Consider the following 22,424-nt stretch of genomic DNA (forward strand, 5'->3'; position numbering starts at 1 on the left):
GCTCACCCACAGTGTCACAGAGCTGGTAAAAACGAGAAAAAAACCCTCCTGCCACCAACTTGAATAACTCAGTCTGATCCGTTCAACACAGGATTTGGGGGGCTGATACAAAGAGGTGCTGATCCTGGTCTTGTGTGTTTGGCGTGTGTGCCGTGGAAAAATCTTCTTCGCCGCTGAATCAGGACCACATCGGTTCCACTGACGGTGTTGTTTGTTTGCTAATGAAAGCAAAAGCACATGTGTGGTGGTGGCGAAGGAGTTCAAGGAGTGCAGGATGTGTGTTAGACAAAAAAACACTGCAAGCTTTAGCAGCCATCTGGGAATAATGTTGTAAAATAAAGCTACAATAAAATAAAACTTACTGCTGTTGATGTTTACAAACAACTCCCACAAAATCTCTTGAAAGTCAAACCCAGAGAGAAGCCTCAAACACACACACACACACACACACACAAACACACACACACACATTTACAAATAAACACTCTGGGATTGCTGTGCACAGAGCAAATTATCCAAACAGTCACAAACACGCTCAGATGTGCCCACACCCACTTTGGTGCACATATGAGTGTACATGTTTACAAATAAAGACAAAGTGGGAAGCCAGTACACAAACATATACACACACACGCACATGCACACACAAACCCTCAAACACACCACCGCTGGCTTTGTGGTTATGCAAAGACAACAGCAGACTGTGGCTCAAAAGCACCTCTGCTATCTCAGGGCTGCAAATATTACAATAATAAATGACAGAGTGTGTCTATGCAAAGCGTCTCCACATCTCTTGTGGTTCAGTACCTGTGAACAAAGTGTGTTTGTCTTCCTGTGGCCTTGGTGCAGACAGTGGCATCTGCATAAGTCTCTGAATATACACTGATTGCTGGGAGGATCACAGCCAATCACCACCTGCTTTCTATTAGCCGCTCATAAACATGTTTACTGTCACAGCTGCTCCGCATCACACAACCACACTCACACACACACACACACACACACACACACACACTGAAGCAAAAAGAGAGGGAAAGACACGCTAAGAAAATGTGTTTATCACTACTCTCTCCTCGTCTTGGCCTTTCGTTGGAAGGGAATAATTAGGGAGTCCTGGCCAAGGCAGTGGTGTACGTGTTAACAAGCTGTTTTATCACACACACTCACACACTTCTTCCCATATGCAGGGACAGCCAGAGAGAGAGGATCTCATTCTGTGACTCAAGGACTGACGCCTTTGTGAAGCACTTGTGGCCCAGCAGTGGAGTCCAGGAACAAGCGTCCAGCCGACTGGTGTGTCCATCTGACAGGTACATGGCCACATTAACAGGACTCCTAAACAAACAAACAAACAAACAAACAAATCAAGGGTGTCTGCAAAGAGGTGAGGAAACATAACTAAGAAACTTTTCGTCCTCAAACAGCAACAACATCCTTCTCATTGAAACAAAACTGACTGTCTTTGCAAAAGAAAATTTGTCTTTACAAATGACAGATAAAATGAAAGATAACCCATGTTGTTGGACCAAAGATGGAGAAGGATTTTATTTGTAACTTAGTTGAACCCTTTTGAGGAAAGTTGATATTACTGTATTACCACTCTGAGTATTAAGCACTAGTGTTCATTTATATTTACAACTGTTTTTATCCTCTTTCTAAACACATTTTTAGAGATACCGTGAGATGAACAGTACCTGCGCATGATCAACCAAAAAGCAATGGAAATGTATCTCTGCAGACTTTTAGTTGTTTTTTTAAAAAAGTTCTGTTAGAAAAGTAATTTAATTTCACCACATGAATGTGAATATTTTTACACACAACTATACACACATAGCTGCATGTATTAGCATCCATTTCAGGATGCAATAAATGTAACACTCCCAGGATGAGTATGGGTTGTGGTGCAGGTGCCAGACTCAAAACTGACCTGCTTTGCGTCAATAAAGTATCAGAAGAGTGCAAAGACAAATATACGGCAGCAAACATAAGCTACTCTGGCTCTTTTTGAATTTACAAGGTAGAAAATAATATTTACTGAAGTATTGTACTTGATAGTCCAGTAAATGTAGATGCATGTATTCAAACTTACCCTAATAAATTTGATGGTATTGTATACATTTAATACTTTCACTATATATATGACTGTAAGTAGTTCAAACTACTTCTATCTCAATTAATTACAGTAATAAAATGCAACTTACACATTACTAAATTGCTATAATAGGGAACATAATACCTCATTGTCCATTTACAAGGACATTTTTCTTATATGAACAGTATTAGAGAAGTATTCGAGTGTTAGAGAGCTATCTGTATTATAAGTACTTTTATTTTTGATGTATTTCACTCACAATCAAGTATTTTAATCTGCTACACTAGTGGAGTATTTTATTTCTTCAACCACTGCTTATATGTCACTATTCCTCACTGACTGCAGCTTGCAGTGTCAAATGTTCACTGGTTTTATACCTAACAATTACTCTGACAGTTTAAAAGTAAACCTTGAGCTTATTGTGCCACTCTCCTAAAAAAATGTTATTTTACTTTGAGTAAATAGTAATAATATATCAATAGCAGAAATATTAGACAACTGATAGCTTAAGCTAATGCAGAATATTAACCCAAACTGTGATTCTGAGTGTGGTGTTGTGTGCCAGGGCCTCCATGATGCAGGTTGAAGAGCTCCAGAGTCAGACATGACAGAACTGTGCCAGTCTTCATGTGTGTCTGTTTAAGTGTAACTTAATACGAGACATTTAGGAAATATCCCCCGAAATCCTATCCCTTCATCTGCTCACGTGCTGGACAGACAAACGCACTGTCAAAAAGACACACACAAACACATGCATTCGCGGAGCCCTCTGTTCCCTCCCTCGGTGCGATCTTGTATCAAAGCAAACAAATGACATGCTGTCTTCTCCTCTCTCTCCCCCCACTGTCTTTTTTGATGTGTGGTTGTGTAAAATGACACGCCGTATCTCTCCAGCTGACATTATCACTCGCCAAGGCGCTCACATCTTCCGGCCGCACGCCTTTCCCACAGGACTCCCTACAGCAGGGGTCTTTGTCTCTGGAAGCATCACACACACACACACACACACACACACACACACACACACAGAGACACACACACACACACAGAGACACACACACACAGGGAAAGACGTGGAAAAGCCTCCATGATTTTACCTCTGCATTGTGTGATGTCAGTGGCTGGTTTAAAGAAATAAGAAAGAGAGAGAGAGATGGAGAGGAAGGATAGGATAGAAACTGACTTTCGTGGGCAACCTTTGTGGTGTGTGTGTGTGTGTGTGTGTGTGTGTGTGTGTGTGTGTGTGTGTGTGTGTGTGTGTGTGTGTGTGTGTGTGATGTGTGGCGTTGCCCTGCTGTACTGCAGATTTTTAATGCAACAGAGAGAGATGTAACCCAGAGAGCTCTGTCATATTAGTGCGGCCATCAGTGTTAAGCTGACATGTATAACAACCCTGATACAATAACCAGCTCAAGACTAGATAATTTGATAGATGGAGGGAAAAGGGTTTGTTTGTCAGGGACAAAACAGAAAATAGCATGTTATAGCACATGGATGAATGAAAATTACATAAACACAGACTGAAAATCTTTTTTTTTTTTGTAGTTGAGGTCGACAGGTTTTTATGCAAAGCAGCATAATTTATCAGTATGTAAGAAGATGAGTTAACACAGGTGACAGCGACACAGGAAACAGAAATGTAAAAATTTCTAAAAGCAAGGAATTAAGTGAGAAAAGTATTAGCAATCGCCACTCCGGCTGTAAAACTTCTTGCCCTTTGACACATACTTCAAAGAAGCCACAACTGAAACACAGACACACACACAAAACATTTATTGAAAGCTCTGTAATGTTGCTGGCATTGAAAATGCATAGATTTTCTTTCATTTATTTCTAACAAGCCACCTCTCCCCTATAATCATTGAAAATCCGTGCAGTTTTTTGTTCGCTTGTGTCATCAGATGTTCTCATCAGTAAATGACAAGTTCACTCCTTTGAACCGAGTCAAAGAAAAAAACATTTAATGTCCTGTAGTTTTCATAACCTTGGAGGTTTGACACCATTCAATTCAATACGTTCATAGATTTTTGATGTAAAAATCACTATAGCTGGTTATTGGCATTTACAGGATTTGTTTGTGTACATGAGCTGTGGTAGTGAAAGGCTCAATGATTTCTTTTGACCTGCACGTCTCGCCAGACTATTCATCTGCTCTTCTTTAACTCCTCTATAGCAAGCTTATTGTCAGAAGTGACACTAGCAGCTGTTTATGAATATAACTCGTGTTTTTTGTGAAAACATTTTCTTTTGTGTGAGAATGTCCTGGCAATATCTGTAAAATGTGGACACACAATGTATAACACACCAAAGATGAAACATGGGTTTATTTAGCCTTTCTTTCTGATTGTATTTAAAGTGCAATATGAAAATGAATACTTGAAAATTTATGTTTGTATTGCAGTAACAGAAAAATTGTTGTTTGACTTTGCTGGATAAAAGCTACTGAAACTGAAGAGATAAGTTGATAGTTTAAAAACAAATTTGTACTGTAGGTTTACGTTACTGTTTAATGCAGATAAATTAGGAAGTTTTTCCAAGTATGTTGAATTAAAAAAACAGGGCACATTTTGGATGTATAGTAAATGTAAAATCTCCTGCATTCACATTTGATTTTTTAATACAATACTGAAATCAGTGAAGATTAAAATTCCCAGTATAGCAGCACATTACCAACTGCTTTTACACTCACCTCAGCATGCAAAAAACTGCATTAGATTCTATCAGTCTTTCATCATTACAGGTCACAGGTTTCACATATGTGTGTGAGCTGCAGCCGGAAGAGAAAGACAGCGAAGGCCATCGGAGGTCGTCAAATTGCCACAGCGCTTTTTGTCCTGTCAGATGCTCACGTGAGCCAGTCTTGAGTGAATTTCAATAATCATCCTGAAGGACTTTTCTTCTTGGGCCACATTCTACTAAATGTATCTCTCTCCTTCTAATTCCCCTTCACAATACGTCTGGCTCAGGCTCCTCATCATGTCATTGGTCCCTTTTCTATTCCCCTGTGTTTGATTCTGACAAATACATGGATTATCGGCCAGGGGGATTTTTAAATATATGGCTAATGTGAGCTTTCATGCCTGTGCTTTAATCTGCTGAGTATTTAAAACCAATCTTAAGGACGGGAGAAAACGCAGAGGTCAGGCTTTTTCTGCGCCCGGCCTCGGAGAAAAGAGAGGGAGTAAGATTGAAAAGAGAGGAGACGTCGTTGGAGCGAAAATGGAAGCGAGGAAAGGGAAGTAGGAGAAAGAGACCATCATTTCTGTGCTATTTGAATTCTAACCAGGATTAACTGTGGAATCGCAGGTATCAAACCTCATCTGGCGGTGCAGCTAAAGAGTCGTCCCCCAAAGAAAGAAAGAAAAAGTTGGTCTCCTCGCTGTGGCTGTGTGTGTGTAATAGAAAGGAAGAAATAAAGAGAGCTAAAGATTCAGAGGTAACGGTGTTTCTCTGTTTTTTCATTTGTCATGCGCCTGCTTATCCCAGAGAAACTAAAGGGGAAAAGTATATCCCTCAGTCTCTGTTTAACAGGGCAATGACACAGTACAGTGAAGGATGAAAGTTCCATCATGTGTCCGGCTGCTCTGCTGTCAGAGTGTCATCTACTTATTTAATATTCAGACATTTTCAACTCCTTATTAACTGTCTTTCTTCCACCTTTCCCTTCATCTTTCTCCTTGTTTCTGCTCCTCTCTTGTCCACAAGTACTTGTCTCCTGGCCTCTCTTCTCTCTTTTCTTTTCTTTCTTGTCATTTGGCGTGAAAGACAGACAGTCTCAGGCAGCCGGAGGGATCCAGTCTGCGTCTCGCGTCGGTGAATCGGGCTAAAGAGCAGATTTGCGGCATTACTTCTGCAGCTTTAAACCGCATCAAGCAACTTACAGACCTTTTTTTATGATGGTAATATGAGATACTTAACATATCACTGCCATAAAGTGCAACAGATGCAGGGTCGAGGGACATGAACACACAGACGAGCAAGCATACGTACATTACTCTGAGGAGGGTTGATGGTGGAGTTGGAGACAAATGTATGTATAAGCTGAGTGAAGTTTTTATGGTACAGATTCATGTGTCTTACCCAGGACAGTTAAGTAGGCCAAGTCTGATACCATCTGATACACTTGTTTGCTCGCCAACCATACAATCACAATCCTTCCCTGCTGAGGAAGCATTCAAACTGCTATTTGAACATCAATGCAGCATGCAAATAACATTCACCACCCCTTTTCACATCAGATAAGATAACCCACAATGCCTCGTCTGCCAGCACAGAGACGTGTTTTGCATCCTAAGGCTATGCTGCTGTTGCAAAACATCATAAATGAGCCCTCTCAGCAACTTCCCTTGGAAAAAAGAAACAGAGGAAGAAGTTTGCAAGTGTCTATGTACGACATGTGTGTATGTATGCGTTTAAGTGTGCTAGTGTGTGTAAAAGCAAAAAGAGGCTTAATGGTAAGAGAGAGGGAGATGGAGACAGGATTAGAGAGGGGAGTGGAGGGGTGAGGTGGCCCTTTAATTTGGAAAGTTTGATGTGAATGACGCACATCTGGCTCTCCAAGATGATGGATTTTGCTATACATGCAATATGGGAAAGTGATCCATCTTTCCTTTTCGTGCTTTATCGTCTACCCCTTCTTCCGCATCCCCAATCCCTTCCCTCAGCCTGCCATAACATCAACATGTGGCTACTTTTTTTCCCCTCGCCCGTCACTCATATCACTTCCTTCTCCCTGCTTCCCTGCTTCCTTCTCGCAGCTTGAGCGTACTGAGCTGCAGCGCAACCTCTCGGCCAGCTCTCTGCTTCATGAAAAAAAAAAATCACAGCTCTGTACAGAGCACACAATACGCACACTGACTTCCGACATTAAAAATATTTGATCATTAATATTTAATAGGCATTGAAAGTGATCTGGAATACAAAAAACCCTCAAGAGACAGCAGCACCTGCAGTCTACATGTGTATCAATGTGCACACTAAATCAGCTGATCTTTTCTATTTTCTTTCATTTCTAAACCTTTAAGAAGATCGAGGAAGTATTTATAGTAGCATATGCCTTAATTTTCTACAAAACACTGTTTTTGTCCATCTGAATGGTTGACTTCAGCTTTGCTCTGATTTGCTTGCGCTGCCCTACCAGAGAACGATGGCTGTGCTTATGAGAATATACTCACACTGGGTTGAAATGAGGAACATCATTGCTTTTGAATTGGCGCGGAATAGATTTATCATATACAAGGTCTCTGGTTGTCGCATTCATTATGATTGTTCATTCTGTTGTAGTCATACAGTTATGCAGTGCTAAGTGGCTGCAGGTGTCTCAGTGTGATAGGTTTATTGTTTCGGATGGTTAGTCAGGTCATGTTGTGTGTGAGCAGGTGTTTGAGACATAGTGAAGGGTCACAATTTGTGTCATGAGGTGGAGGTAATCCCTAGATCTTTTCCTTAAGAAGCTGTACTTAGCACTGCTGCAGCACAGAAAGAAATAACTTAATAGTTAGAAATTCTTTTAGAAAAAGCACAAAACTGCATTAAAACTACATAGCATCATATGTTAATGTAGAAATGATGCAGAATAGTTCATTTCAGAACATCACTGAATATTAGACACATTGTTACGGTATTTTGGATACGATTTCTTGATAGGATCAAAAAAAGATCTTCCCTTATCTTAACCTATGAGAATATAATTTGAACATATTATTTGGTCATTATATAATTAAACTGATTACAACAAAGTAACAAGTAATTTAACTTGTCAAGTAAAAGTAAAGAGGTATAAACTATTGGTACCACTATATTTGAAGGGCTATGCATCAAACTGACATAACAAATGTGATGAAAGTAAAAATGTCTTTATAAATGTTTATGACTGCTACCATCAAGCATCATTCACTCAGTTATGCCAGTTTTAATCAAGTCAGAATTGACATTGTTTGAGGTGTCTTTGTGGGGACAACTTGACATTAACTGGAGTTTAATGACTAATTTAAATTGTATCACTGTAGTTGAGGTCAAGAAAATTATTCATGACACAATAATAAAGGTCTGATGACAGCCAGTGTCCAAACCAAGTTCATATGACAGTTAAACATAATGTTAACACATGAAGCTAAATAGTTTCTTCTTATGTGAACTAGGTCTTCTGTGTCATATTAATGGGAGGTCATGTTGTGTTTGTTAATGTCAAGTTGTCATAAAAAGACATAAAAATGGTCAACTTTGCATTGAAAATGACATGATTAACAGATGATGCTTGATCATAAAGATTCTTTGTGTTCGTGACAGCTGCCAGTCATGGTTGTGATGGTGTCGTGTCAGTCTTGTGTACATCCCTTCAGTTAAAGTCTTACTAAACTGTCTGTCTTTGAACTGTACATGATGTACATGTGTAAGTAACTTAAAACTGTCAGAGTAAATTATTACAATTCTAGGAACAAATTAATTAGGTACTACATTCATTTAGTTTCCCACCACTGTCTGTTTGCAGCAAGGCAACTCTGCTAGTCTTTTTCTGGTGGATTATTTATTGTAATGGCAGCACTTGTCATCTTGCACATAAACATTCCATTAATACGACTCCACTTATTACTATTTTGAGGCAACGCATTAATGCATCCTTCGCTTAGCTCCACCCAGTCCAGTTGTGATTGGCTTAAAAGATAAACAATCAACATACATGTATTTTCCACCACTATAGCAGAATAGTCATGAGGTGCTGTCAGACAATTCTTTAGCACAAAATGGTCTGACTAGTACCAGTGTGGTTGTGCTTGAAAAAGCAATAAAATCCAACAGGTGCTGGATACATTTCAACAGAAATGTCATGAGAGAGTCTCAGATCTCTCCTATGAGATGCAAACATTTCTCTATACTCGTTCTTTCTGTTCAAATCCTTACAGTTAACTTTATAACACACTGGTACTGGTCTGTGAGGTGGCAATTGCTATGCATTGCAATTTATTTCATAATTGCTATTGTTATCAGTTAACCAAAGCAAACTCACATACATTTTATGAGGGAGAAAAGTAAACACGATTATGCATGTTTGGATGTGCATTTCATTTGTGTGTGATCAGACTGTTGAGCAACCCCAACCTGTCAGTTCTGTCACATCAGTGGGAGCGCTTGTTTTTTATCATCTGAAGCAGCCTATTGGTCTGTTTTTGTAGCGCTGTGGTAATACAAGTAGGAGCATGAACCATATAGTCAGACAAAACACCTTGTGGTGCAATTTCCTCAGCTGTTTATTTAAGGAGATTCATTGTATAATCACACATTATTTTAACTTTCACTTGAACATTCCAGTCCATTGTTGACAGCTGCTGTGGTTTTAGTAAATATCAGTGAGTACTGAAAAGAGCAGGGTGGTCCCGTACCATACTGATGAAATCATTAATTTTGTCAGTCTAAACAAAAATCTCATTTGTTCTTTGTTTGTTGCTCAAAACAAAATAGGAATCCTCCCTGACACCCACAAGTCACCGATGTATCTGATTAAGATAGATATCAAGGGGAACTTTGTTGTAAATTCTTACCCATTTTTGGACTCTTTAACAACTGCCTGAGAGCCACTTTTATTTAAATTTCTTTCAGACTGTCCTGTGGTGCCTGTCAGTCCCAACATGGCAGTGAAAATAGTTTATGTCACGACAGGAGACTTGTATGGAAGTAAAAAAAAAACTTCTCAACTTTTCAGACTGGATCTACTGTTAAGTGTAAAAACCAAACACTTTCAATACATCTTGGATCTGGCCCAACTGTCCCTCTTTGCTCCCCACTGGAAAGAAGAGTTCATGGACGGACATTTGCTGGCGCTCCCTTCTAGGTTCACTGTATTTGATTGACTCATTGTCCAGAAAAATACAGAATTATTTATTATCTATTTACTCACACTTCCCAAGTCTCAGCAGTCCTATTCCCATTGTAGGGCAAGCGTTGCTTGAAAATGAATCAAGCAATTAACCTCATCCACCTTATGGGTCGGAGAGGTTGGTCAACTGAAGTAGATAATGTGGATAACTTCAGTGTTCTCCCAATGCAGTCAAACTGCTGACGATTCTTGTTTCCAGCACTGTTCATCCTACCTTTATGTGCAACAGCCCCCTATAAACATTTAAAACATCCTCTTCAGTCCCTTTAAGCTCTCTGATGTTTAATTCTTCATTAATAGCTAAACACTTATGCAACCAAATGTTTAACCCTAACCACTGAACCCTAAGGATTGCACAAAGGATGCTCATGTCTCTATTTTAACCTGCCGTCCACATCTTCATGAAAGACATGTCCATCCATAGCATGTTTTAATGCGAATATATTATATATAAGTACAGTTCAGTTGAACTGGAAGCCAGTGCTGTTTTGAGTCAGATTTGAATAACATTTGATAATATTACTTTTTTCATGAATTGAAGCGTGTCAGAGAATCTCAAACATCAAATGATGTATTTCCAAGAACATTATATTTATTAGTGCTATCAAACAATATGACATCTCATCTATCTCATCTACACATTGGGGATGTTTTTTGCTTTTACATAGGAAAGTTTTTTTTTCACTGAAATGCTGTCAGCTTTGTGCTGTTTCACACAGTTTCTTGGTGTTTCCTGTTTTAAAAAAAAAAAAAATTAAATGTGATAAATGCTATGTGGTCTCATATCCTTGCTAACTATTGCAGCGCCATGCTATAGTGTCATATGTTAAAGACCCCTTCCAGTGGAAATCTATTTTTTTTTTATCTTGTCAACATGTCTGTATGGTGCTTTCTATATACTGTAAGAACATGAGTGAAATAAGCTGTCAATGCCATGGCTGAACATTTCCACCTTGAAGCTGCAGGGTCCCAGTGCCTCAAAAACATAGACTCAGACAGCCAAGGTTTCATACATAGGAAACATGAAGAACCAGTCAGTCATCTTGTAGGATAAGGCTTTCCATATGATTATTCTTAAGCTGCATTACTCTAATTTTAAAGTATACCATTGTGCAGCGTAGAGTCGTTTTACAGTACGAGATCAGAATTGTAGGTGAGCTGGTGTGCTTGAGCTGCACCAAGTAGCGAAGGGACGGGTGGAGATAGCAGCCAGGACTGAATAGATCTGCACATTCTAAATGCAGCAATGGCACAGAGTTACAACTAGCTATGATACTTTTAAATCATGCAAATACAATATAGAGTTGAGTCTGTCATGTCAAAGAGTTTGGGAATTTTTTCATAAATTGGATGCCGGAAAAACGTAAGTCTGATGGTGTGTGACACCTACAAGCATTAGAGAAACAGCATGAAAGAGAGTGAGAGCTACCTGAAAAGAGAGATTCATGACAGATGGATCTATTTTTATATATCTTATAAACTTTTCTTGGAATTTATGTTTGTTTTTACACTGTAAAAAAAAGTAGTTTTTTTTTGCAGCACATTGCTTTGTTTTTTTACAATTTACTCTTACTGTTCAATAAAATGTTCAATTCACTTTCATTTTACGAAGCAATTTACTGCTATTTCATTACAATTTACTGTTATTTTTACAGATTTCCCCAGTAAAATAACTTACATGTTACTTACATGTAAGTCTGAAATATCAGGCCAAAACTGTAAATAATTTCCACTTAAAAACTGTGCTGTAATTAAATTAGCAAAAATATTGTTGATTTACAGATATCTCCTGTTTTTGAAAGAAAAAGTATGTATGCTAAATACTGAAAAACAGGAAATCATTTTCTCAAACAGCGAGTTTGCAGATGTTCCATTGTTTTGTAAAAGTCAAGGCATACTTCAACATTGAAGTATTCCATCATTTTTAGCACCTTCTTTCTGTCACCCTTGCTGCCAGAATTCCTTTACAGATTTATTTTTTTTTACAGTGTAGATGTGTCCATATCTTTGACTCTCTTTGACTCATCATCATATTGATCTTTACAGTTCATATCAACAATGCAGGAAATAGTGCCCTCCACAAATAAGAGTAGGACTTTATGGAAAAACTCAAGATTTCTGCAGCACAAACCTCAGCAGACTTTCACCAGAGAATATACAAGTGTGTGCTGATGCCTATAGATCAGTATGACTAAGCAAAACATGCAGGGTCTCTTCAGCATAAAGTGAGCATTTGGATGCTGGCTATCATAAACTGTGACTCATTTCCACGTGGTACAGCCTCTCTTGATGTGTTATTGACTGCAGCTGCCAGGCTCTTAACTGGTACTTAAAAAAAAAAAAAAAACAGCTCATCACTCTTGTTCTGGCTCATTTCCACTAGTTACCAGTGAAATACACAACTGAGTTAAACATCTTAGTATTTGTTTTCAAAGCCCTTAATGGTTTATCTCCACAGTATATTGCTTAATAGCATTACAGCTCCATTTTCTGCCCCTTGGTCTCTCAGGTAATCTGCACAATTAATCCTTTCATTCCCCCACTCATTCGTCCAAATCAAAGGCTCTGGAACAGTCTTCTGCTCCACATACAATCCTGTCCTACTCTTGGCATTTTTACCTCAAAATGAAAGACTCATCTTTTTTCATTTGCTTCAAATTCAGCCTCAAGAGGCCCCAGTCATGTCCACTCTTAGTTTTGTTTTAACCGCTTGCTATTTTGCATTGATCAGTTGTTTTTACTCATTTCCTTTTACTTGGTTTCCTGCTTTTTTGTTGCACTTTTCACCCCTCCATTCATTTATGTACCACTATTGCGTGTCATTAGCTTCTGTCTCCTCTCTGCTGTAATTTGTCCTTTTTCCTATCTGTCCTGTTTCTCTCTGTACCTTTTTGCAGATATCTCAGACACCAGAACTCCAAGTTTCTGATCTGTGGTTACATAGCACACCAATGTACCTTGTGCCTATTGTATCACTATTTGTTTTTTGTTGTTTCTCACTGCTCATCCTATTTCTCTCTACTCTCCTCTCATCCCAACCAGACAAGAAAGATGGCCATCCCGCCTCCATCTGGCTCTGCTGGAGGTCTCTCTCTTTAGAAAATCTTCACTGTCATGAAGGACTTCCACAAAGGCAATCTCTGGGTTTTCTCTGTATAATGCTGTAACATTTAAAACAGTCAAGTAAATTATTGGTGTTAATCTTGTATCTCAGATTCAAAGCACTTGAAATAAAGTTTGTTGCTTGAAATGTGCTGCATAAATATGATGAACGTGACTTGACTGGCTTGCACAAATGATGAAACATTGTGTGTAAGTGGCAAATAAAAAAAAAAACTTTTCTGGGTAAGTTTGCTAAAGAAAAAAAAGCTGCTGTGTGACCTGTCAAAAGCAGTGAATCGTCACATTTGTAACCGAATACACAATGGGAATGGAAAGTCGCTCAACCTTCACAGAATGTCTGCATAAGAAAGTTTCAATCAATAAATGTGCCATGACCTTCCAGCCCTCGGAGAGTTTTTCAATCATGGCCACAGTGATGGACAACACACAAATATGCACACACAACTGCTTGCAAATCTATGTCCAAACGCACACACGCACACACAGTTGCCCTCCAACCCTGAAATGCGTTCGATTCATTATCAGTCCACATTTTAGGCCGAGCCATGAGAAAGACAGAATTGTGTGCAGAAAGAGCGCTCACGAGGTAAATGTTTTTGAAGATACATTGTACATGTACCGTGATTCATTCAAACACAACTCTTTACAAGTGCAGTCAGGCTAGTGGGTGTACTTGAGCTGTGATCAAGCAATCGCTCACAAATACACACACGCTTTGTTCACACAGAAGTACTGCAGTGAGTGCTGCAAAATTTTATACTGAGTTGTTTCTCTAAAGCCTGAAGTGCGGAGAGGACTTAAAGTATGAATTTGTAATGTATGACTAAAACCAGTAACCAGTCGCCAAGGATCCACTCAAGACTCCACATAATGAAGCATTGCTGTGTTATTTTTCTTTGTCTCTGAAGACAAGGTTTTGATGATCTTCATTCACTGGCCTACAGAGTTTGACAAGCTCAATACAGCATCCACCAAGCAAGAGTGAAAGAAGAAAGAGGACTAGTGCGTCGGTATGTTAATATTAGTGTGTAACCATGTTTAGTTGAAGCTTGAATGAGAAATAATACTCTAACAAGGCTTCTTAATGCAGCTGGTTATCATACTGATTCATCTGTTAATCCTAAGAAAGTAGCTCTCTTTCCAAATATGGTGATTACGTTAAAATATACAAGAGGGGAACAAATCTTAGGTTTCAAAATGCGCTGTCACACAACATGTCATAAACTATTTATCTGGTATTCTGTGGCTCTAGAGGGGAGAAAAATCCAGTATTCCTTTGTTCAGAAATTAACCCTCATACTTCCACATCTGGCTGGGAGAAGTCTAAATGTGTGTGCATTATAGAAACAATAGAAATGACTGAAGAGTTGTTGCATTAAAACATTTTCTCAGTTAATTTTTGATTTTATAAACATCCAGTATAGACCTAGCATCACACAAAACAAAGGACAGACACTAAGGAGTCCAGTACAGTAGCTATGTGCTATACTGCATCTTTTTTTTTCTTTTCTATGCATTAAATTCTAAAAAATAAAAAAAGCCTTTTGAACAGGTATTCAATTGTATCTATTTTCTCCAAAATTCCTTATCTAAGTGCGACATCTGACATCTTTTGAGAGTAAGTGAGAGTTGTACATCATTTTTTTTTATATTTTTATAAATGGCTTTTCATCATGCCTACTGTAACCCCAGCATCTCTCCTCATCTTAGGCCTGGAGAACTCACCACAAGAGTAAATTGTGTGACGTCCATAAGCTTCTCTGTCAATCTACAGATGCCTGGCCTTGAAGTCAGTGTCCATTTGGCACTGTGTCCACGCTGATGGATTTGTAAACATTAGGACCAAAATGTCCACGCACATCTCTATACACACTCACACAATTTCTGTCTTTCACACTCCCACACCTGTGTCCAGATGATTACGGGGCCGTGAAGTGCCCTCTGACTCCATCAGCACAAAGGTAATCCTGTCGCTCCAGAGAAGAATCACCAGGCCTTTTTCTGCTTTCTTACTCAAACATAATTCTCCCCATTTGGCATTTTGACATCATATCTTCAGTCCCCTCCTCAGTAACCCTAGCACAGTTTTCTTTCTCTCTACCTGGCCAAAACCACGCCACAATAACTTTATTTTATTTTTCTCCCTCGCTCCAATGAACAACATTTCAACCCTTACCTCTCTATTCTCTTTTTAATGTGTTTTTTGTCCTCCTCTGCCTTTCTTCTTTCTTTTTTTCCCCTGACTTCCAAGGTCAGACAGGACAAACAATGCCACTGGTGTCTGTCTGAATGTGGCTCACTACCCACCACCACTGCCGCTGTTGCCTTAGCAACGCACTAACCATTAATTTTCAATTAAAGCAGACAAAGAGATGACAGCTCAGGGTCCATGGAAGATGTCAAGAAGCAGTATTAATATACGACAAGTGAGCATAATTGTGTGTCCATTTTTCTCAGCTCTCATCTATGCTATCAGTGAAATGTGAAAGCAGCAGATAATTTGAGGGTGTGGGAGACGCTGGCCACTGTTTTCTTTTAACCAAGACGCCTCTGATGCATCGTTCTGAGAAATATAGCATTCATCATTACTGTTATGAATACTTTGTCAGGGATGTTATTATTTTCATTATCACTCTATCAAAAAAGATGCTATTTCACTTGCGACTCCATTGCTGACGTGCGCGCACACACACACACACACACACACACACACACACACACACACACACACACACACACACACCTGTATGCAGCGCAAGGACACACTGCTGACTGTATTCCGTAGGTTGTTATTTGATTTCCATTAACCAACCATTACGACGAGACCTCCAACTCATGCAAATGTGCGAATGGCTCTCCGTGCCTTTGTCTGGTCCCACAGAACCGACAGTGTACACGTTAACGCACAGACACAAGATTGCACACAAACAGGTCCAGACACAAGGATGTGCACACACACGCAAGGCCGATGCAAGCGACAGAGTGGGACCTTGGAAAGTATAAAAACATGCAGAACAATATTGCGAAAGTATTGTATCAGCAGCAGGGTGAGTGAGGCAGAGCTGGGTGGTGGTACAGGTGAAGAAAACACCCCCCTCAACCCACGTCAGACACCCAGTGGTGTCAGACCACTTCACTGGCACTGGTCCATACAGTACATGTGTGTGTTTGTGTGTCTGGTGGGGTACAAATAGCTTACAGAGGAAGTGCCATAGCAGGGTTGAGTAATGTGCCAGGCCAGATAAGGCCCAGCGTATCTGCTTTGTGACATGAGGTTCAACGGCATGTAATCGAAGCTATTGTGGATTGTTTTCTCTGTGTGTTTGTGTGTGTGTGTATTTGTGTGTTCGGTGTAATTTTGTGCATGTTTGCAGGAGAGTGTAGTGAGCAGTGAGGTGAAAGCAAATGTCTGCTGACAGGAGAAGTCAAGAAAAATAAAGTTGGCCAGATCTCTGTAAGAAGTATCCTAGTTTTTCTCCCACAATCCCCCTCTTCCTCACTCACTTGCCTACCTTAACCTCTTTTCATACTCTTACAACAAAAATAACAAAACCCCACTTTCATCCTCACTCAGTCCCGCTTTTCTTTCATCCCCAACTATATCTCTGTCCCTCCCTCCCTCTCCTCGTCTCTGTTGAGTGTGCCCCTTAAATCACACAGTCCCTAAACTGCCCCATAAAAGATGGCAGGTTCTCCCCTGCCTCCCCCCCTCCCTTTCTCCCCTCTGTCTCCACACATTACTGCTTTAATTAAGGTAATTACTTTCAGAGTAGTACTAATCGGATCCTCTTCTCTCCTGGCGAACATGCACACACACACACCCACACACTCACACACCTACAAGCAGGCACCCAATTTACTCATACACACTTTCACTCCCTTCAGCATCATATATACACACATCCATATCCAGCAGTGCCTGTGTAAACTGAACTCATAGCTTATTTTTAAACTCTGTGGCTCGACTGTAACTAAAGGTAAAATCTGAGATGATTCTTAAACACCTGTGATAATCAGAAACACATCCATCTTAAACTGTTCCACCGATAGATGAAAACCGAGCAGAAATTCAAGGTCTGCTGATCAACTGGAGTCTTTCTTAAACACTGTGAATTATTAAACACCTATTAGCTCCTTCATACTGTATGTCTAATTAAACCTGTCCTGACTAGACCATTTCTTTAATACAATATTATTTGACTCGCATGCTTTAAGAACTCTCATTTGCTTCTTAATTTCTTTAAAAGAGCAACTTGCAGGTTGATTTTTTTTCACTAAATTTACATTTAATATTATGTTTGAAAAGTTAATGCACGGTTTTATGCTTTATGAGACATAAAGTCAGAAATTCAGATTAAAAAGTAAGCTAATCGAGCAGCTCTAATAAAACCACTTTTTCCAAAGCATGGGTCATATTATGTCACATAGGGGAGTCATCTCTGTATCAGGGCACTGTGCAGTAGTAGCAAGTAACGAATCAGAGTAGATGTGATTTTGTCTTTTTTGCGAAATATTTTGCATTTCACAACCTTTCTTCATGAAGAACTGTTGTGTTTGTGCATGTTACACAAACTCCAGCCAGTCAGGACACCGGGTCCACACTTGTCCTACCTACAGAGCAAGTTTTCATGCTTGGGCCTGTTTTGTGCAGGTAAAGAAGCAGGCCTTTACTGTATCTGTAACGAAAAGCACACGTTTTAGACTGCAGCATTATATTCCCAGTGATATGATAGGATGTCTAAGCCTGGACTTGTGCGACTGATAGCTGCTGGTGGTTCCTTCAGTGCACACCGTCGCTTCAATTCCAGTATCAGCAGCAGCTTCTGGTTCTGCCACCGATGGCAGCAGTGGTTCCAGATCTGTCAGAGATTCAGCTGGACGTAAACACTGCACTATATGTCTTCGTTTACGCTTGCAAACTTCTAAATGTCTTCAGCATCAAAACTACTACTTCTTACACTTAAATTTGAACTAGCTCTGCTGCCGTCATCCCTTTTGTGACGTCTCAACCAAGGTGTAGTTTTTGAAGCTGGTATAAATGTACTCATTTAGAAAAAGTAAAGATTATTTAAGTACAAATATAGATTTTTTTAAAAGCATTTTCTGCTTTATTTTCCTACACATTGATTCTCTGGGGTCACCAACCTGCAATTTTCTCTTTAATTCATCAAACATTGTTTCTGCATCAGCAGTCTTGTAACATTCACGCGTTCTGAATGTTAGAATAGATTTCAGTTTATGCTGTTAACTTCAACATGTGAAAACAGCTGAAATCTGGTAATAATCATGCTGAAGAAAAACACTGAATCAAAACGCTGCTCATTCTGACAAACACTGAAAGGAAAATTTCAGAACAGTGATTGTGTCACTTGTCAGTAGACCTTGGTTGATAGCTGGTGTTTTGACAGCTTCATAAAAGGGTGAAAATAGGAGTCAGTTTCTGCAAACTGCACCTACTCACAGTTTGGAATGTTTGTGTTCATTGCTGTGTCAATAACATACATTCAACATTATTTCTATGTCTTAGGTTTACAGTGTTATACACTATTGCAATATGAGAAGTCTAAGGTTAAGGAAAGCATTTGTTGTTCAGTGATAACAAAAAACAAGGTGAAGATAACGATGTTCTAGTAATTGTACAGTTCAAAGGGTTTTCATGCACCTGATTTTCCTGAATAAACACAGGTTGTTGTGAAAGACAATAAGAGGGCAGCCCTGTGTCCCCAAAATGACATTAGTATACAACAAAAGTGAATTCTCAATTACATTTTGAGGAAATCATATTTTCTGCCAGATTGTATTTGTTTGTGATGTATCACAAATGTATTTTTTTGTCCAATTATTTTATTGTTTTATTATTTTAAGCTAAAACAAGCTATTTTTCTAAACCTTAACACATAGTTTAAACCAAGAGTGAAAAGCAAAAATGCACAACATCTTAAAATGAAACTCAAGTGTGAAGTGAAGCTCAAACACTGGTCCTGTATGGAACGCAAACTTGGTCTTCTGGCTACAAATCCTGTCTTATGCCTCCATCCTCCTTATGCAGGCTTTGTGGCAGTCTTTCCTACAGCATTCCAGTCTTACCGTTCAGTGAGAAAATTAAATCAAAATCAAAGCAGAAATTGAGATTAGAGTTGAGCTGTATAGGGACACAGGGTTGGAGTGGGAGGCCACAACTAACAACCCCAGCACATACTGTACGTGCACAGATTCATAGATCCACATGTTTCCCTTCGGGCATATTCAATTTTTTTTCTACTGATGGAAAGGAGACACAGTCACCGACTGGCTGTGAAGCTTAATTCAGCCAGATCTGTGAATGTAGAACTGGTCTGTCACAGGAGACTTAGGGGTCCTCTCCTTCACCAACCATCCCCCTCTCTGCTTCCCCCAAAGGCACCTTCACTAATAATGAGAGAGCCAATGCAGGTATGGCTCGGACTCAGGGGGGTTTCAATTAACGCCCTGCAGATTAATAAAGAGTAATAAGGTGTATTGTGTTCATGTGTGCGCATGTGCACGTGTTTTGTCAATGTGTTTGTGTGCGTGTGCGTCCGTGTGTGGTGAAAAGACCCCTGTCACTCAGCGCGATGGAGAAAACAGAATAGGAAAAGGGCTGTGATAAAGCAGTGGCAAGCTGTGGAGTGGAAGACCCTCAGAGCCCAACTCTGATTGCATATTTGCTCAAGGATTTTAAATTGGTCAACTGCTTCTTCTTACCGCAGTAAGATTAACAGCAGGAGATGATTTTAACTATATGTGCAAACAGACCAACACGGACAATGCCCTTCTAAAACTGGGGAGGAAAACAAGAGGGAAATCCTAGAACAAAAAAGTGCAAATACAATTTTTAAGATTTTCATGGAATCTCACCCTATTTTGATAGAATTTATAACGACATAATCATACACTTCATTTAAATTAAACACTCGTCTCTCCACAGAGTAGTTTTACTATAAGCAGAAGGTTCCAGTGAAATGATTTGTTTCTCAGTGATGTCAGTCTTGCTGTTCACAGTTCAGAGCTATATTGTAGTACTGCTCAAACAAACTGAACATTTTCCATTTTTTTGTTAGTTCTCAAAATACCCACCTTGTAAACCAGACAGGTTGTTTTTGTGCAGCAGACATGTGAAACAAAAATGTTTGTGCGTATGTGACAGCAATTGCTGAACATTGTTTTTTTACTATTAGTATGTACAAAACAAGAAAAAAAGGTGATTTGTGCATTTTTGCCTGTGGATCAGTTGTACATTTTGAAAGAGAACAAAAAAGAGCAGCCTCAGTGAGGGGATAGATGAAGTTTTAGGCATCAAGATACAAAGCCCAAACTTCTCTGCAAGGCAAATAACTCCCTGCTGTTGTGCAGAAATGTGCATCTAAAATATTCCATTTGCAAAAATCTTTGCCAGTCATAACAATTCACACACTACACTGCAAATTTAGAACATTTTTGAAAACTTGCGCATTTTACTAAGAAAGTTTAGATTGTGGTTGTGGCAGAAATGATGCCAAAACCTTGGCAAACATTAACAAAACTTTGTGCATTGCTTCGTACAATTAGGAAAATACTTTTAGTAATTGGCAGTGGCCTGTCTGAGTACAAGGTTGTGCTTTTCTTGTTTGTCTGGTGACACTCCCTGTTGCATTTCCCATGGTGCTGCATAGAGTCTAAATAAACACCCACACAAACAGACCCACACACACCCTGGTGCCTGTCACTAAACAACGTTTGTTTTATGGAGCTGATTCAAATGAGCTCAACCAGTTTCACTCTGACCCCAGCCTCTGACTACCTTGTTCTCCCACTCTCTTTCTTCTTTTTTTTTAACCACTCTCTTTCCCTCTGTCTTTAAAGGAATGCACTTACAACTATCTCTGTTTCTACAGGGTTCCCACTTTTGTCAAGAAATCCTTTTCGAGGACATTTTCTGTATCAGAGAGAAGAATCAAACAGAAATGGAACAGCATCCTGGATGCAGAAGTTGCCATTATAACATGCAGGACTGTTCAAACCTTTTAGAGCCTGTGGATGTTTGGATTCTTAACCATCATGCATCACTTTATCCAGACAACAACGAGACCAAGAGGGGTTTCTTAAAAATCGAACATTTACACTTGTCAAGCCTTAACAAATAGATTGGGCTGCAATTAAAAGCAGAGTGGAAAAAAAATGGAATCAAAACTAGTTGTTTGTCACCTACAAAAGAACCTGAAGAGAGGAAGAAGAAGAAGAAGAAATTGATCAAACTTTCAATGTCTTTGAGATAAAAATGGAGGTAAATCTTCAGGAATTGTTTCAATCAGGCAAATTGTAACTATTCTTTCATGTCAGCTGGTATTGACGTTTCACGTTGAGCAGAGAGAAAGACAACGAAAGAAATGGAATCAGACGATCAGTCATGTAGGTTAAATGTTTGCTATCTCAGAAGTTATTTGTAAAAGGTGTTTCTATCACCCTTTATATGCATCTACATTTTTTTCAAAAATGGAAAAACAATCACAGGCAAGTGTCTTTTTTTTAATTTTTTGCAAAATTGGGGACGGTTTTTCAGATTTTGCCGTTTTCATTCATGTTTTCTACTGAAAGGCAGAAATATGTTAAAGAAACATGGCTATTGCAAAATCATTTAACGTTCATGGATTTTTATGGATTATGAAGTTTAGTCTCAATATCTATTAATTAATCAATCTATTGTATATAAAATGCATTAAAAGATGTTCAAACTTACTCACACAAACATGCTCAAACATACACTGATCCATTTTTTAAACTCCAACTATTACAGCAAAACACACTGTGTTCAAATCACAAACCTGACACTTTCAGGCAAAACAAGCTAATTAGCACATGATTCAGACCAAGTAAATTTGAGGGATCAGTTTCTTCATCATTTTTTGCCCCCTATAGTTAGGAAACATGCACCGTTTTCTCCAAGTTCAGATTATTCATGGTGCATTTAAAAGCCTCGGTTTTGTGGAGTGTTCAGAGTTTCAGCTGCATACTGTCACTGCCTTTCTGACAGACATTCCACAATTTAGCAAAAGACAAGAATGTCAAAATTATTTTCCTGGACTCTACCTTTTATGAGCTATTACTCATTTTCCTGTAGTTTTCCAGGACTGTAAAACCAATCTATTGAATTCCAGGTATTCCAGGACTCGTGGGAATCCACACGAAACTTTCTATGTTGGTTGCATGACTTGCACAGGCTGAAAGTTAAGACATTGTCTTTTCAGCATTTTCGTAATCCCCGATTGTGATTGTTGTGTTTGCAACAGCAAAGTTTGTGCAGGGTTCATTCAGCCATTGTTAACCAAGACTGACTAAGCA

At 39.2% G+C, this 22,424-nt stretch overlaps 1 long non-coding RNA gene across 1 annotated transcript in view; it reads right to left on the minus strand.

Moving 5' to 3' along the window:
* Nucleotides 1–1,053: 1,053 nt before the first annotated feature.
* Nucleotides 1,054–22,424, minus strand: part of LOC129348940 (uncharacterized) — a 138,146-nt gene continuing 116,775 nt past the window's right edge. Inside the window, exon 4 of the long non-coding RNA XR_008601707.1 lies at nucleotides 1,054–1,335. This is a non-coding gene — a long non-coding RNA (uncharacterized LOC129348940). The remainder of the gene's footprint in view (nucleotides 1,336–22,424) is intronic.

Source organism: Amphiprion ocellaris, chromosome 5 (genome assembly GCF_022539595.1).
Source record: "Amphiprion ocellaris isolate individual 3 ecotype Okinawa chromosome 5, ASM2253959v1, whole genome shotgun sequence".
Classification (NCBI taxonomy): domain Eukaryota; kingdom Metazoa; phylum Chordata; class Actinopteri; family Pomacentridae; genus Amphiprion; species Amphiprion ocellaris.